We start from the raw sequence: 17,276 nt of genomic DNA, 5'->3' as shown, positions 1-17,276 counted from the left end.
CGAGGTCCTGAGTGAGGTCCGGAATCCTAATAACGGACAGAAAACCAGGGATAATGAGAGACCTGTATCTTTTATTGTAAAGCTGCGGGTTTAAGTGCTAAAGTGGTTACGCTTACCCGGTGCTCAATTGCGGGAAGGATCCTCAATGGGAGTCTGGTATCCTCTAAGGTGAATGCCCTGGAATCAAGGGAATTAGTTATAATTCACGCGGATTCCGATTTATGAATGTACAAAGAAGACGGGTACGTCGGGTTGCCACTTACCAAAACTTTTTGAAATAGCAGGTCCTCAATGGGGGTCCGTTCTGCTTGTGGCCGAGTTCGCGTTTGGACAAAAGCCGCGCATGCTCAAATACTGTTAGGAGCAAGCTGGCAGTGTCTTGGTGCAATCATGGCGGCCATTTTAGAGTGGTACAGCGTGTTAAGCTTGTATTAGCAGAATCAGTGATGGTGTAATTATTATTCGTGTTAGTGAAGACAGTGCAATTACGAAGAAATTATAAATGAAATAAAAATACAAAGTGAGTGAAGAGAATGTAAGAGTGACCCTTATAATCAAGAACCAATGGCTATGTCATTTGCGTCAAAAGCTGTTTTGGCATATACAATGACAAAAAAATGACAATCTGAAATGGTAGAAGCAATCCTAAATAAATATCAAGATGTTCGGAGGAAGGCAACAAAGGTTCATAGTAATGAGGTCCAGTCCTCTTGCCTATTCAATCCTTCATGTAGACTCCGTGTCTTCAAGATCCAGTATAGTTCCTCTTTATTTAGTAGTTGCTGGAGGTTTGCACCACGGGGAGGTTGCTTAACCAAGGAGATGAGAGACCATTCAAAATCAAGTTCTGTATGGCCCATATCCACAAAATGGTCAACTAAAGGAGCATTTGGAGTCTTACGTCGAATACGGCTCCTATGTTGACTCATCCTCAGTTTGACTTTTTGCGTGGTCTGTCCGATGTAGATTTTAGGGCAAGTACAAATAATAGCATAAATTGCATTATTACTATTACAATTTGTCAATTGCTTCCGGACATGTCTTACATCATTAAAAGAAAATTCTTTTCCTTCTACCGTACTCCCACACATTATACAGTTCCCACATTTAACATGGCCTGTGATTCGAGGTAATGACCATATCCCCTCCAAGGTATCACATTGTTCAGGGCATGGGAGGGCTGCCCGGACAAGATAATCCTTGATATTTTTGGATTTCCTAAATGCGAATAAGGGTCTCTCGATCTGCAGAGTTCCCGCATTAAGGACATGCCAATGCCGTTTTATGCTCTTAGTAATGGAATTGGAGACCGGGGGGGATAATGTAGTTACACAGACCAAACGCTCCTCTTTTTTCTTCGGTTTTGGAACTCTGCAGATCGAGAGACCCTTATTCGCATTTAGGAAATCCAAAAATATAAAGGATCATCTTGTCCGGGCAGCCCTCCCATGCCCTGAACAATGTGATACCTTGGAGGGGATATGGTCATTACCTCGAATCACAGGCCATGTTAAATGTGGGAACTGCATAATGTGTGGGAGTACGGTAGAAGGAAAAGAATTTCCTTTTAATGATGTAAGACATGTCCGGAAGCAATTGACAAATTGTAATAGTAATAATGTAATTTATGCTATTATTTGTACTTGCCCTAAAATCTACATCGGACAGACCACGCAAAAAGTCAAACTGAGGATGAGTCAACATAGGAGCCGTATTCGATGTAAGACTCTAAACGCTCCTTTAGTTGACCATTTTGTGGATATGGGCCATACAGAACTTGATTTTGAATGGTCTCTCATCTCCTTGGTTAAGCAACCTCCCCGTGGTGCAAACCTCCAGCAACTACTAAATAAAGAGGAACTATACTGGATCTTGAAGACACGGAGTCTACATGAAGGATTGAATAGGCAAGAGGACTGGACCTCATTACTATGAACCTTTGTTGCCTTCCTCCGAACATCTTGATATTCATTTAGGATTGCTTCTACCATTTCAGATTGTCATTTTTTTGTCATTGTATATGCCAAAACAGCTTTTGACGCAAATTACATAGCCATTGGTTTTTGATTATAAGGGTCACTCTTACATTCTCTTCACTCACTTTGTATTTTTATTTCATTTATAATTTCTTCGTAATTGCACTGTCTTCACTAACACGAATAATAATTACACCATCACTGATTCTGCTAATACAAGCTTAACACGCTGTACCACTCTAAAATGGCCGCCATGATTGCACCAAGACACTGCCGGCTTGCTCCTAACAGTATTTGAGCATGCGCAGCTTTTGTCCAAACGCGAACTCGGCCACAAGCAGAACGGACCCCCATTGAGGACCTGTTATTTCAAAAAGTTTTGGTAAGTGGCAACCCGACGTACCCGTCTTCTTTGTACATTCATAAATCGGAATCCGTGTGAATTATAACTAATTCCCTTGATTCCAGGGCATTCACCTTTGCGGATACCGGACTCCCATTGAGGATCCTTCCCGCAATTGAGCACTGGGTAAGCGTAACCACTTTAGCACTTAAACCCGTAGCTTTACAATAAAAGATACAGGTCTCTCATTATCCCTGGTTTTCTGTCCGTTATTAGGATTCCAGACCTCACTCAGGACCTCGACAATTTAAATTCTTGTCGGTATGCCGACCACCTTGGACTATATGTACAAACTTATCCGGTAAGCCTGCGTAAATTGTCTATACAGCCCGAACCACTTAGTGAATCTCCTGATGGGCAAAATTAATATATTGATTACTCTACACCCTCAGGCATAATAACAGTGTAATCCAACTCCGCAGTAACTGTACAGCCATATTGCCTCTCTCATCAGTTTGATGAGCTCGGTAAGCGCCAGCCAGCTTAATACTTGCTATTTCTTCGCTAAGCAGCATGTGCAATAGAGCTGGGGTTTATGCATGTGAACCGTTTCGTTCACAAACACAGCGTTTCGGCAAGGTCATTTTAATTGTTGTCGCAAATTGGTTCTTATCAGTAGCTACCATTAATTGTCAAAAATTCTCACCTCGATGCACACGATTATTTTAACTGCAGCTCTGCAACATACACTGTGGTCACCAGAATTACCCACAACAAGGTTACATAGAAAAACTCACGTCACAAGGGCTGTAAGGTGCTAATTAATAATATATTTTTTGAGCACTTTAAAAGTTGGAGAGAAAAAACAGCTGCAATTCTTTCAAAAAATGTGAAGAATAATGTGGTTAATCTGATATGCCATTGTCTAATGTATTACTTTTACTGTTTTTATTTCCCCCCTTTCTTCTTACCCTTGTCTTTCTTTGTTTATTTGTTGGCAAATTGAAATGTGTTATTGTTGTGCGAATTTAGCTCAACCATTCAGACTAGGCAAAGGATCAATTGTCCTGAAGATGAACTCTAAATATGTTGTAGTTCAAAACGTCGTCGACAGCATACACAAATGTCACTAATGCATTGAGATTTTATATGTGCATATGTGTAGTTTTTGATTAGTCTGGGTATAATCTATGCCAATCAGACTACCCCTTGTTTTGCCTACAATTTATGTTGTAAGTTTTTCCTTGTGGAGTGTGTTTAGTCGGGCACCGGCTGGTGTCCCACTTACATCTTTTAAGATTTTGATACAATCTATCAATTAATCAAATAAAACCGTCTGGCTGGACGCTAATATAGTTCTATTTACTCTATATTCATTGGATTGATTTTTGGTTTGTTTAGGGACCCTTGTCTCTGTTAAAATATACAATCTGTGGTGTCCATGCCATCCTGACCATCACCATTATTTAGCCAAGTGATTACCTGAGGTGTTCCGAAACGGAAATCCCACAAGATCTCAGTGGCCATGTCCAACAAGGTGGCACCCAAAAAAGTAGGACCAACTATAACCCCAGTGAATGATAGGTGCAGTCACTATTGCCTCATACCTCGTTCTCTTTGTGCAAGGTAGGGGCATTACCTGCCCAGAAGGCAGACTAATTTCAAGGAGCACCTAAAGAAAACATCAGTTTTGTTTTAACTTCCTGCCAAGGGGAAGAGGGCGAAGGGGTGAGCGGGATGAATATTCAAAGGATAGGCATTTAGATTGACTTTTCTGGCTAATGCAAGCACATCAAGGCTTTCCAGCGTAGAGTGCTTTGGCCAAGTGGCTGTCATAGGGTTTATTAGAGCTTCAATAAAACTGCTTAAAACAATACAGTTGCAAATTTAGCACAACTGCTGCTCTGCATACTACTGTAGCACTTTCTTCTGTAGGGGTACAAAGTAGTGAGACCACTTTGGTCTCTGGGAAGGTGTCTAGCCCACTGGCATTTTTTTAGGTCTAGGTAGAGTCCTTTAACAGAGTAATGAGGAGGGATCAGATTGTCATGTCATGAAGAACATGTTGTAGGCCTTGGACATAATCAGAATCTGGACCAAATATGTCCTCTAGCCTCTGATAATACTGGTGTCATGGAAGAGGCTGACGATCAGTCAGCTGAATGTCCAATGGGTGTGCCTTGGTAATCTCATAGCCAAACATAGGTCGGTCTGCGGGTGGAGACCAGCATCGATTTCGGATCCAGCAGCCGGGTCAGCGGAGTCAGTCATGGTGCAGGCACAGAGGGGATTGGTGTAGTCCTTGAAGCCGCATGGAATCAGTCGATGTCGGGGGAGGGACGGTCTTCTAATTGAGGCCACTATGGCTTTGTGGGGCCCAAAGACAATCAAGAGGGAGCTGGCAGCGTCTCAAAAAATTTGCTGCATGGACTCTTTCCAGGCTGCCATTCGATGTGGGGGGTTAAAGGTGTCTGGGGTAATTTTGTGAATGCTTAGATTAGTTATGGGACCCAATCGAACTAGGAGGATGCAAAAGACAAAAGATCCTTCAGGTGTTGCCCTCGCAACTTCGTACCTGAATTTTAGTGGTGTGATGGGGTTGAGTCCCAGTTGGCTTTCTTTCACATATGGAACGTTTTCATCTTTAACTTACCTGAAGACATTGAGCAGGAGTGGGACTTTGCATGGTACCCACCCAAAGACCTGGAGTGAAAGTAGCCTGTCGAAAGGGACTGCACTGCTTTGAACACAACCTCTTCTTCTTTTTCAGAGGTGTACAGCTTCACCTCCCACTATATTTCTCTTCGGGTGCATGAGGAAACACTTTTCACACAACATCGAGTCTTGATTAGAGTCCATACATAAAAGGCATATGTGCCGATCTGGGACCGACACCTGATCGCTGCAGTCACTACACAGCTTTAAATGTGTTGGTTTCAGCGGGTATTTCTTCCCTAGCACACAGTCTGGAAATATTTTGGAGTCACAGGAAGACTGACAAAGTTGGTAGCGGAACTCTGGATACAAATTGAAAGAGGCAGAATGAAAGAATTGATGGCAGTATGCTGAGGTTGTGCCTATCAGCAGCTGCACTCCTTCACTTCCAGAGGACTTTGAGGTCACTGCAAATCAACAGGCACACTGGTGGTGAGAAGGAGTTATTGCTGGGAGAATTGTTCAGGTCCAGTCTCGAACCATGTATGGTGAGGAATATGTGGTTAAGACTACCCATCAGAAAATTACTTTTTTACAATGACTCTCTATGGAGATTACACCTATAAGCGACTGCCAATAGTTGGTTTGTTCTGAAAGGAGGAAAACTTTACGTTTGACAGCTACTCCATCTGTAATTACCACTGGTTCTCTGGGTCCAGGTGAATATGAGGCATCCTTCCATGCTCCCTAATCTGCCTCAGCCACTCCTTCTGCCTGAATATTGCAAAACATGATTTAAATACCATCTCTAATCTCTCTGGACCTTACATTCACCTCTTAGTTTGCAACCCAACCTTGTTGTTGTCATTCATAGAGTGGAGATGAACTGTTTACTGGCCTCAACTCTGTTAGAGTTGTTGCCAACTCTGGGAAAAATGTTGGCGATCAGGGGACTTCACTGAGAGTCAGCAAGTAAGTGATATGCCATCTGGTGATACTACATCTACAACTGAATTATGCCACCATCCTTGAGTCTGCAGACACCAGAGAGAGATCATACTGTTATCTATAATTTCATCAATTACTTTAGGTGTCTGAACCACTCACCTAAACACTGCCTTGAATACCATAGACGTATCAGCAGTGAATAAAGGAGACTTGATTTCCAACGCTCAACACAACTGTAAATAACCAGAGGTCATAGTGAGTGGTCCAGATAATGGAATTTTATGGAAGTCATGCATTTATGCATAAGGCTATTTGCCCAGGAAATATTACATGAGGTGAGGTGAGAACCCTACTATTGTGGGTTCACATACAGAATATTTCTCCAGCCCCAAACATGACTAAAAGATTGTGGACGACAAGGAGTAAGAGAGGTTTTTACCTACCCTTGTTCTGAGTCGTTCCATGTGCTTAATTTGTAAAAGAACAAGTACTGGTGCCCAAATCTCTGCCCGGCCAGCACTATTAAGCATTGGTGCGCTGAATACCAAGGATTGTAGTCTTAAAACCACCTCATGCCGCCACTTCCTGCCCCTTTACCTCACTCCACTGGCGTAACGAACCTTGAGGGGGGCTCCCTTCAGGGTAAGTGAAGGGGCCCCCTCCGGACTTAATCTAGAGCTCTCCAGCAGAAGTGCGGTGCTGACGGGCCCCCTGGATGGTGAGACCCCCCCGCACCGCGGGGGCTGAAGGGGCCTGTGTTACGCCCCTGCCTCACTCTTGTGGGTTCCTGCTTTCTCCTTTGGTGACGGCTTTCCTGTCTTTCTCTTCCTTAGTCTGTTTCCCTTTTGTTTTTCTCTTTCTTGCTCACGACAAATCCTGATCAGGAAAAATTAGTGCCAGCCTCCAAAAACGCGTACTGATGGGCCCCACTTGCAACCACCTGCTCTAAGTAAGCACTGGTTGTACCTAAGTGAATTCAACAAAATTTGACAGATCAGTCAGCGACTGTCTTGGGCTTACAGGGTTATGATAAAGGGGCCTGCCCTGAACCCCCAGACTAGCTCACACACGAACCAAGGTAGTTTGCAATGATATTTATAATATGCTAATTTTATACACATTTTGAATAAGCATTACCATTATAATAATACATAACTCGACGATATTAAGTATTATCAGACTGAATAATATGTGGACCTCCAACATATTTCATCGCATACAGTTAACCCATTCGTTTCAAACGTCCTAACTTGCCTTACGGTAATACAGTTTTATAATTCAGACAGACAGCATGCCTCCCAGCAAGTTTTCTCTCTCTCTGCCTCTCCCTAATTAGGAAAAGCTTATATACCGCGTTTTGCTTAGTATTTTAAATGGAGCAAGTGGGTGATTACTCGCTTGGAACTACGTGTTTGAAACATCAAGCTAAAGCGTAGAAACAGTAGCTCTTTTTACTATTCTCCTTGTTAACATTGGAACTAAAACCTGTTACAAGGTTATCCCGCAGAGTAGGTTTCGCCTGGCAACTACAACTGCAGCTGCAGCTAATAGTCAACAAAAAAACTGAAAACATTCTTGTTAGCTGTAGGAACGTATAACATATGATTTTCAGGCCTACTACATTCATGTTAAGTGAGCAGAGTTAACACACAATCAGTGCACACGCGTACCATGTAAGGATGCATCAGGGCTTCTAATATATTCTAATATTTACAAGCAACGTAAAATAGTGCTGCACAGAACACTGCGTGATTAGTACATCCAAACTAACAAATGTGTAGAAAACACCGTCCACTATGGCTGCACTCTACCTGTCTGGATAGATCTGTCAGTCTATCGAGCCGATAAAAATGTATATCGGCTACAACTCTACTGTACAAAGGGCAAGGCATACAAGTTGTGCATCAGCATGACCAATGGACGGCAAAACATTGTTATTGAACTGTTATTCACTAAGGAATGTTTCCAGTAACAGGTATTAACTCAGTTTTGCAGCATCAAAATAGCAGCCATTTTTCCTGAAGCCTTTAGATGATAAAATATGTCCTTTAACAGCACAGTGGTTTCCCAACATGTTGCTCCAACTATGTGTCTCCAACACCTTCTGTGGCATTATTTCACATGAGAGGCACTCTCCTCCATGCATACCTATGCCCCAACCTGTCCTTCAACTGCAGTGCCCCTTGTGTAGGCAGAACTCAGGCTGACCTCCATAGCAACCTTCTGGATAGTCTGTCTTCTGTACCTACAGCTCACAACTTTGGCCTGCGGTGCCAACTAGGGCTGATACCAGATCTCTGCCCACTGCTCTAAGAGATTGGTGGCCCTTATCTGCACCATCACTTGGGTGGCAGTGTGCCTGTGGTTATGTGTGAGCAAGTGTGTATGTGTGTGCCTGCTTTAGGATGGCTTGAACTGATGATGCCAATCCGGTAACTGTGCCCTGTGGGTTAGAGGGAACCTTGCACTGCTGATACCCAGGTAGTAGCTCTTCTGGGTGTGAGGAGATGCTTGCAAACCTACTATCGTACTGCACCTGTTTTGTACATGTGATTGACACTTGGACTGTGGATACCCTTTTGGCACCTGTTTTTTTGTGCTAGATGGAAGGAAGAATGCACTGAATGAAAATCCTTTAAGTATGAAGAAAAATGTGGGGGTCTGTAAAAGGGTGCGGCCTTTATAATTAAGGGTGTGGCTTAAACGTGTAAACTTAAATCCCAGAGGAGTGCTAGTCTACCCGCACATTTACATAGATTCTCTCTGCCTTCAACCACAACTCAATCGTAGCTCGTTATAAACACCTAGCTGTAATTTAGTTCAAAGTATACACCATACAAAAGCAATACGTAAAACAAAACAAAAGTCAGAAACATAACACCCTGGAAAAAAACGAATAATCTTAGGTGATGCAAAATTAAGTAACGAATGGAAATATACACAACAATGACATAGATTATTGAAACGTTTTTTACACTCAGTGTTCAGAAATCGATAAGTGGCTTGCCTGTAATGTTAAGTACATGGAGAAAGGGCCTGAAAGGTACCCTTTCTGTTCACATTTTTAATACCTATTGGGTCTGAGACCCAGAGGGACCAGGCCCACTTAAAGCATATACGAGTTCTGAATGTGCCAGACAAGCTTGCACCCTGTTGAACCTGCACTCCTCACAGTAATCCGGCACTCCAACCTTGGATTCTGAGCTCTACCACTTACGCTCCCCCTTGGCAAATCTTTCGGCTCCCTCCTTTTGATAGTGTCTGCCTTACTCAATAAAGAATATTGAAAAGGTGTCTGCTAAACTTCACTAATGGATGACAGGGTCAAACTGGCTAATAGTACAATCAGGCAGTGCCCAATAGGGTAGTCTGATAGGTCAGTGTATAGGCCATTTTGTTTGGCTGTTTGTGGGTATGTTTTTTTGGCTGCCTGGCTGGTTTTTACGTCGAAGCCTACCAGACAGTGGCCAAACACATCTTGAGGACATTCAGAAAGCTGACCTAGCAGTACATTCTACCCACTGCTTACCATTGGCTTTGTGGTTTGTAACTCACATTTTATGGCTTACTATTTGCTGGCTTCATTTGCTTTAGGCTGTCCAGCTTGAGTTTGTCCCTTCCATTGCCAAGACCATGTTTACTGTATTCTACCCAGGGCCGGACTGGCTGTAGAAGGCACCGGGCGTTACCCCGTTGGGCCGCCAGGGTAGGGGCCGGTTTTGTGCCCCTGAGGGACCGTTTTTGTTACCGGGGGCTGCAATATTGGCTCCCTGTAACAAAATCGGCCGAAACCCGCACTTTCAAACAGCTCGGCCCCCCAGGGGTTCCGGTCGAGCAGTTTGCCAGGGCCGATTTCGGTTTTCAGTCCGGCCCTGATTCTGCCAAGAACTTGCTATCTATAAACATGCTGTTAAATCTTGTTCTTATCATGACACATTTGTTGTGTATTCAAAGACAGAGGTCAAATGTCAAGCTCTGTTCTGAGGGAGCTTGGTGTTTACTTTTCGTTCACTGACTTCAAAGTGAGACAAGTTATGTGGCAATCCTGCTGAGCATCCATGTAAAAGGAGAGGGTGTAGTGTGTTTTTTTCTTAGCACACAACAGACATAAAAACACGACTTGTGCTGCTGATCCGGAATAAATCAGAATTAGTACAAATGAAGCACATTTTTGAAGTGTGGTGGAAACAAATATTAGAAAATGGCCAAAACAAATCAATATACTTGGGGATGACATTTGCACACATTGTTTGTGTGCAATAAAACCATATTGCGGTGCAAATGTAATGATCATTTCAATTGAAAATGTGTTGTTGGTAATAGCAGTGTGCTACCACACCAGGCATACTCCACACTGCCTCCCCACTCTATGTCTGTCTATTTTATGTCACACCACTCCATTCTACAACACTCCACTCTACAACATGCCAATCTATTCTACGCCCCTTCACGCCATTCCAATCTACACCCGGCCACTCGACTCCACGCCATTCCAACCTATGTCCCTCACTAAACGACACAACACGCCATTCCACTCTTTGACCCCCACGTCACTTACCCACTCCACTCAACCTCACTTCAATCTACATCACTCCAATCTATCCATCTCCACTCCAATGTACCCCACCCCAATCCAATTTGCTACAATCTACTCCACTCCACCCAATCTACCCCACCCCACCCCAATCTACCCCACTCCACTCCAACCTACTCCAGTCCACTCCAATCTACCCCATTGAACTCATTCTAACCCAATCACCTCAAACCTATTCCAATCTACCCCACTCCACCCCAATCTACTGCACTCCACTCAAATCTACCCCACTCTGGTCAAATCTACTCCAGTCCATCCCACTCCACTCCAATGCACTCCAATCTATCCCAATCCACCCCACTCCAATGTACCCCAATCCAGCCCACTCCAATCTACCCAAATCCACTCCAATCTACCCCAGTCCAATTGTACCCCCTCTATTCAAATTTACCCCACTCCACTTCAAACTCCACAGCACTCTATCCAACTAATCTCCACTCTAATCTACCACACACCTCCATAATCTACCCCACTCTAATCTACCACAAACTCTCCCTCGCCAATCAACCACAATCTAAATCTACTCCACTGCACTCCAATCTACCTTACTCGAGTTTACCACACTCCACTTCACTCTACCCAAATATACCCCACTCTACTTCACTCCAATCTACCCCACTCCACCCCAATCCATCCCACTCCAATCTGCCCCAGCCCACTCCACCTCAATCTATCCCACTCCAATCTACCCCTCCCCAATATATCCCAGCTGAATCTACTCCACTCCAATCTACCCCTATCTGCTCCACTCCAATCTACTCCAATCAACCCCACTCTACCCCAATCTACCCCAACCCACCCTACTGCAATCTACCCCAACCCACTCTACCCAACTCCACTCTATCCCACTGCACTCTAATCTCCCCAACGTCAATTCCGTCTACCCTACCCCAAACTACCACACTCCAATCTACCCCCTCCAATCCAATCTACCCAACGCTAATCTATCCAATCCAACCCACCCCACCCTAATAAACTCCACTCCATTCCAATCTACCCCACTCCACTCTTCCCCAATTTATCTAACACCCTCCTAATTTTGACTCCACTCACATTTATCCAACTCAACTACACCCAGATCTACCCTCTCCACTCTACCCCAATCTACCATACTCAATTCAAAACTACCAAATCTACCCATTCCACTTCATTACAATTTAGCACATGCCACCCAAATCTATCCCACTCCAGTCAAATCTAACCAACTCCACACCAATCCACCGCACTCCATCCCACTCCAATCTACCCTACCCCACTCCACCACAAACTGCCCTACTACATCCAATTCACCCCACGCCAATCTACCTCAAAAGACCCCACTCTAATTTACCCAACCCTAACCCAATCTACCCTACTCCAACCTATCTCACTCCATTGCAACCTACCCCACACCACTCTATCCTATTCCACTTCAATCTACTGCACGTCTATCTGCCCCACTCCACCACAATCCACCCCACTTCTCTCCAATCTACCCTGCAATAATCCACCCAACACACCCCACTCAAATCTACCCCACCAACTCTATCCCACTACATATTAATTTACCTCACTCCACTCCAATCTACTCCTCTCCGCTCTAATCTACTCCTCTCCATTCCTATCTACTCTATTCAAATCTACCATACTCCTATCTTCCCCACGTCACTTGAATCTACCAATCCACTGAAATCCAGTGTTCCCAAATCTATTGCACTACACTCTAATCTACCCCCCAATATATCCCACTCCACACTACCCTGACCTACCCCACTCTAATCTACCCCATTCCAACCCAATGTACCCCACTTCACTCCAATCTACCCCAATTCAATCAATACCACTCTAATCTAGCTCAATCCACTCCACTCCAATCTATCCCACTTAACCCAAATGTACCACACTCTACTGCACTCCAGTCTACCACATCCTATCCCAATCTACCCCACACCAATCTACCCCACTCCAAACTACCCCAATCTACCTCATTCCATTCCACTCTACTTTACTCCACCCAATCTACCCCGCTCCACTTCCTTCCAACCTACCCAACTCCATTACTGTCTAACGCACTCCACTCACATCTACTCTAATCCATCCCACTACATTCTTTGTCAATCTTCTCCACTCCACTCAAATCTACCTAGTATATCCCACTACATTCTACCCCAATCCACCACTGTCTGCCCTACTCCTATCTACCCCACTCCAATCTACCCCACTCTAATCTACCCCACTCTAATCTACCCCAATCTACTCTACTCCTCTCCAATCTACTCCACTCCACCCCAACCTACCCTATTCCCCAAAAGTCAATCTTCTCCACTCCAATCTACCACGTTAATCTACCCAACTCCTCCACTCCAATCTACCCCACTCCAATATACCCCAATCACCCCCCCTCATTCTAATGCACTCCCCCATTCCACTGTGTACCAATCAAACCCACTCATCTCTACCCCAATCTAACACATTTCACTCTACCCCAATGTACCTCACTCTAATCTACCCCACCCCATGTTTTGCAACTAACTTTTAGCCATGATGATCAGCAGTCATACTGGTGCACATAATGGCCAAAACATATTACCAAAGCCAATAGATCTTGCATAGGCAAGACCTATTGGCTTTGCCAATGCGTGTTACTTTTAATTTTCCTGATATTAAAACAAACATTGCCTGCAGCAAGCTCAAATCCATGCATCATTTCATACCTTGCAAAACACTTCTACAGCATGTCTTTACAAGTTAAAAACTATCCCAAAGAGCAAACTGTTATAACCTGATTTCTTGTAATGCATCCTTTCCCTGGTTACCCATTCCCTGCTGCTCAGCCTGTATGAATGTGATGTGTAAGTGGAATGTTTGAATGGCTGATGAGGTAGTGGAATAATAGAGTGCCTGGTTGAGTGGAGAGAGATATACAATTGGAGTGTGTGGGCTGAGTAGCAAGGATGCTGCTCCTGGTGTGGCTTAACTGCATATCTTCTACTTACCATCTAAACCTGACCTGTAACTAAGCTTAAATAAACCTCTTACTTATTACCTACCTCATGACTACCTCTGGACTTCTTTTGGATTACATCAGAAACTTTTTAGCAGTCTAACGGCCAGATTCATGAAAGACCTGTTTTGCGAGTCTGAAATAGCGATTCATAAGGAATCGCTATTACAGACTCGCAAAACGGGATTCATGTAGGACTCGCAAAATTAAATGCGATTCCTACAGATTCCTTATTTGCGATTAGCAAATTGCTAATCGCAAATAAGGAATAACTCCCCATTCATTCCTATGGGCTAAAAGGCCCATAGGAATGAATGGGGAGTATTCCTTATTTGCGATTAGCAATTTGCTAATCGCAAATAAGATAGCGATTTGAAGGGTGCCAGGGGTGTCCAAAGGACACCCTGTAGCACCCCTTAAATGCACATTTCAACAGGTGTTGCGCATACACATGTCCTAAGGACATGTGTGTGTGTAACATGCAACTTAGAAAAATGCTTTTAAAAGCATTTTTCTAAGTTTTCGCTATTTACCACGAGGTTTGACCTCGCGGTAAATAGCGGCCGAAATTTGCGAATTCGCAATTTTAAAATGTTTCAAGAATAGCATTTAAGGAATCTCTAATAGAGATTCCTTAAATGCTATTCCTCGCAAATTTGCGAGTTTCTAAATGGCAATTTTTGCATTTGGGATGATGAATCCCAAATGCAAAAATTGCACTCGCAAAGGGCCAGATTCTCAGAATCTGGCCCTTTGCGAGCGCGAATATGGTTGATGAATCAGGCTGCAAATTCACTAATAGGGGGCACTTTTATTTTGGTACCCGGACTTATTTTCTGTCCCAGTCCGCCCCTAAGTCACGGAATATGTAGAGCATGTCCAGCAGCAGTGCAAGCTTCCATAACACAAAACAAAACCGTTTCTGGGCAAGTCAGAGTAGTCCTAGGCGTCCTTACATTACAAGATCCAACGCGTTCCGTCCAGCACAAAGATTCTGTGTGAGAGAGAAATAAGCATCAGCGACGGCTCCCCACGAGCTACCTCTTAATATTATTATTTGTGCCGACGAAAATGTTTTCAGTATTCCGCGGTCAACTGACACTTGTATAGCACACAATCTGCCATTTAATAAAGCACTATAAATCACTGCACAGGCTCTCGGTAGTCCGGAGTCCAATAACGAAAAAGTTTCCATCGCCGACCGCAGCCTGTTTTATAATTTTATATAATGCGATGAGTAGAGTGAGCATGTACGTTTTAGTGGTTGCAAGGCTTTTTTACTTTAACAAATGCTTAAATGATTGGCATGGCCAAATCTTAATGTACGACTTGAAAGGGACAGAAGAAGAGGTAAAGAGGAAGTGGGGTTTTCCATTCCGCCTAGCTAGATGTCAAGTACCAACTCCACATAACACATTGAAATACGGATGTATTTTAAAAAAAAAAGGGTACAGGAAGAAATGAACACGTACTATTGTGCAACCAACACGTTATCGGAAGGCGCATGAAGTAACAACCAGTACTCAAGTAACCACGCATGAGCCATGCTTCGAAAACTACATTCATATCCATGAGGTAAAGTAAAAAGCGACAGAATTACAACTTTCGGTATGGAAAAAATAACGCTAAGTTTTCTTAGTTGGTACTAAAAGCACTACCAGTCCAAACAAAGGTATAAAAAGTGTTTTAACCTTCCTTCAAAATTTTCAATCGGCTTATAATGTACATACAGTGCTGTAGAAAATTCTGATATACGTAAACACGCGATTTAAAAATATATATTGGTACCCATATCGTGCAGATACCTTAAGATCTTAAAAATATGGACCGTGAAGAAGATGCGCTGATAACTTACCCGGTTACCGTGGCGAATGATGTTGGTGTGCACAACACGCCCTCCCTGGCGCTTCCTCTGCAGTGCGGTCACTGCCTTTCACTTCTCTTGCCTCCTATATAATGCGAAGCAACGTTTCCTTCCGAGGCGTGGTTGCAATTCGTGGCGTCACCTTGCCCTTGATCAATGAGCGAGCACGTGCGATTGTCTATTTTTTTCACCACAACGGTTTGTGGAGAAACAGAATAACATATACAACCGAAGATTCGCGAAAGGTGAATAAGGGCGAATGTTAAAGGATTCACTGATTCCGTAGGTAGTACCACAACTATTAAACCCCATACCAGGTGATTCCGCCAGTTCATCAGGGCACTATCAGTGTGGTCTGTGGTTTCTGCCCAGATGTCAGATATCCTGAGCTGCACGATGGTTACTGTCTGTGCCACCTCCCGAAAGCCACAACATTTTCTTTGGTGGGGAAAAACCAGGGCTGCTAATCCGATAAATCGGAGGACCCTCGCCTCACTGCTCTCAGAGCAGGAAAAATAAAATGATTATCAGGACACGGGTCGGAGGTACACGCGGGTGGACGGCGTCACCCCACTTTTTTCACAGGGTCTGCCAAGAAGTTGGGCCCCACTGAAAAAGATGCTGAATTCGTCCCGGTGTGATTCCCAAACACCAGGACACTTTCAGCAGTGCCTGCTGCACCTTGTTATCTGCTTTTGATCTACAACACCATGCAGGCCGGGGGACGGGGCTCCTTATTTCGGACTCCTGCTGGACCCTCCTTTTGTTGGAGTCTCCTGGCTGGCAGCAGTCAGGAGCCTCACACCTGATACATATGCAGCAGAGGGGAAACAAAGCTCACACCTTGTTAGCACTTACACATGCTTTAAAGAGGCTGCTTTTAACTTTGCTCAGGCCATCTTTAGGAGATATGCATTCACTGTAAGAACTTCAGATGTGTTGATCTTTCCCAGTATTTGCAAAAAAGAAATAGCATTTATATAGCGCTTACTATCCCTGAGGAGGCGTTGTAATAATTTAAATATCTCTATTTCTTTTAAAGCACTATGGCTAGCGAAAGCTTAATGCTGACAAAAGGTAACAATGTTTTATGTGTGGCGTAAAAAAGTGTGAATCTTCTGCCTAAATCAGGAGGGTTTGCAAGTATAATCGAAATGTGCTCAAATGTACTTATGATACACCTGCTAAACATATATGTGAGGGCTTAAGATCTGATGTCACATCTTGTGATGCCAGTTCCTGTGATGTCACTGGCTGTGATGACAACCGCATTGATGTTACGCGCTGCAATGCCACGCACTGTATTGCCACTTGCATACTGATTAACAAGGTTAGTTGTGCCCTGGTTATTATAATTGTATTTTTCGTAGGTTTGAGGCGGGGTTATGGGCACAGGGGGAGGAGTGGTTTGCACACCCCAAGAGCGCATAAATGTTTGGCCGGCCCAAGAGGGCTGGCCAAACAGTTATGCGCACGTTGCATGTTCCCAGCCTGGTGATGAACATGGCCAGCCTTCCATTCCCCATCTGAGCACAGAACCAGTGCTCAGACCAATCACAATGCTGCATTGCAGCGGTGTGATGGGCTTAGGGATGGGAGCCTGCTTGCTTCCTGGTTCCAACCTTGGAGGGACGACAGAGGAAGCCACAAAGAGGTAAGTGTTTTTTGGTTGTTTTTTGTATCTCCCCCTCCAGCCACCACTGGGAAAAAAAACAATGCTGATTGTGGTGCTTTTTGTGCACCATGTCAGATAGGTTATGCTATTTTTCTTCACTAATGATCGAGTAGATTTGAGCCAGCATTTCTGGGCCCACTGGTGCTGAGAAGTTACCCCCTTTACTGAATAAACACTTACTTACTTGCTACAGTGGCATAGCTAGACCTTTGGCATGTAAGATCAGGGGTGCTGGTAA

At 43.9% G+C, this 17,276-nt stretch overlaps 1 protein-coding gene across 2 annotated transcripts in view; it reads right to left on the bottom strand.

Moving 5' to 3' along the window:
- The window catches only part of LOC147697693 (S-geranylgeranyl-glutathione receptor P2RY8-like), a 302,799-nt gene extending 287,347 nt beyond the window's left edge, over window positions 1–15,452 (bottom strand). For both annotated transcript variants that reach the window (XM_086934359.1, XM_086934360.1), the window contains exon 1: window positions 15,355–15,452. The gene's annotated coding sequence lies outside the window, so the exon portion shown is untranslated. The remainder of the gene's footprint in view (window positions 1–15,354) is intronic.
- Window positions 15,453–17,276: the final 1,824 nt, after the last annotated feature.

The sequence above is a fragment of the Lissotriton vulgaris genome, chromosome 8 (assembly GCF_964263255.1).
Source record: "Lissotriton vulgaris chromosome 8, aLisVul1.2, whole genome shotgun sequence".
Classification (NCBI taxonomy): Eukaryota; Metazoa; Chordata; class Amphibia; order Caudata; family Salamandridae; genus Lissotriton; species Lissotriton vulgaris.
This window is presented reverse-complemented; position numbering and strand designations above follow the sequence as displayed.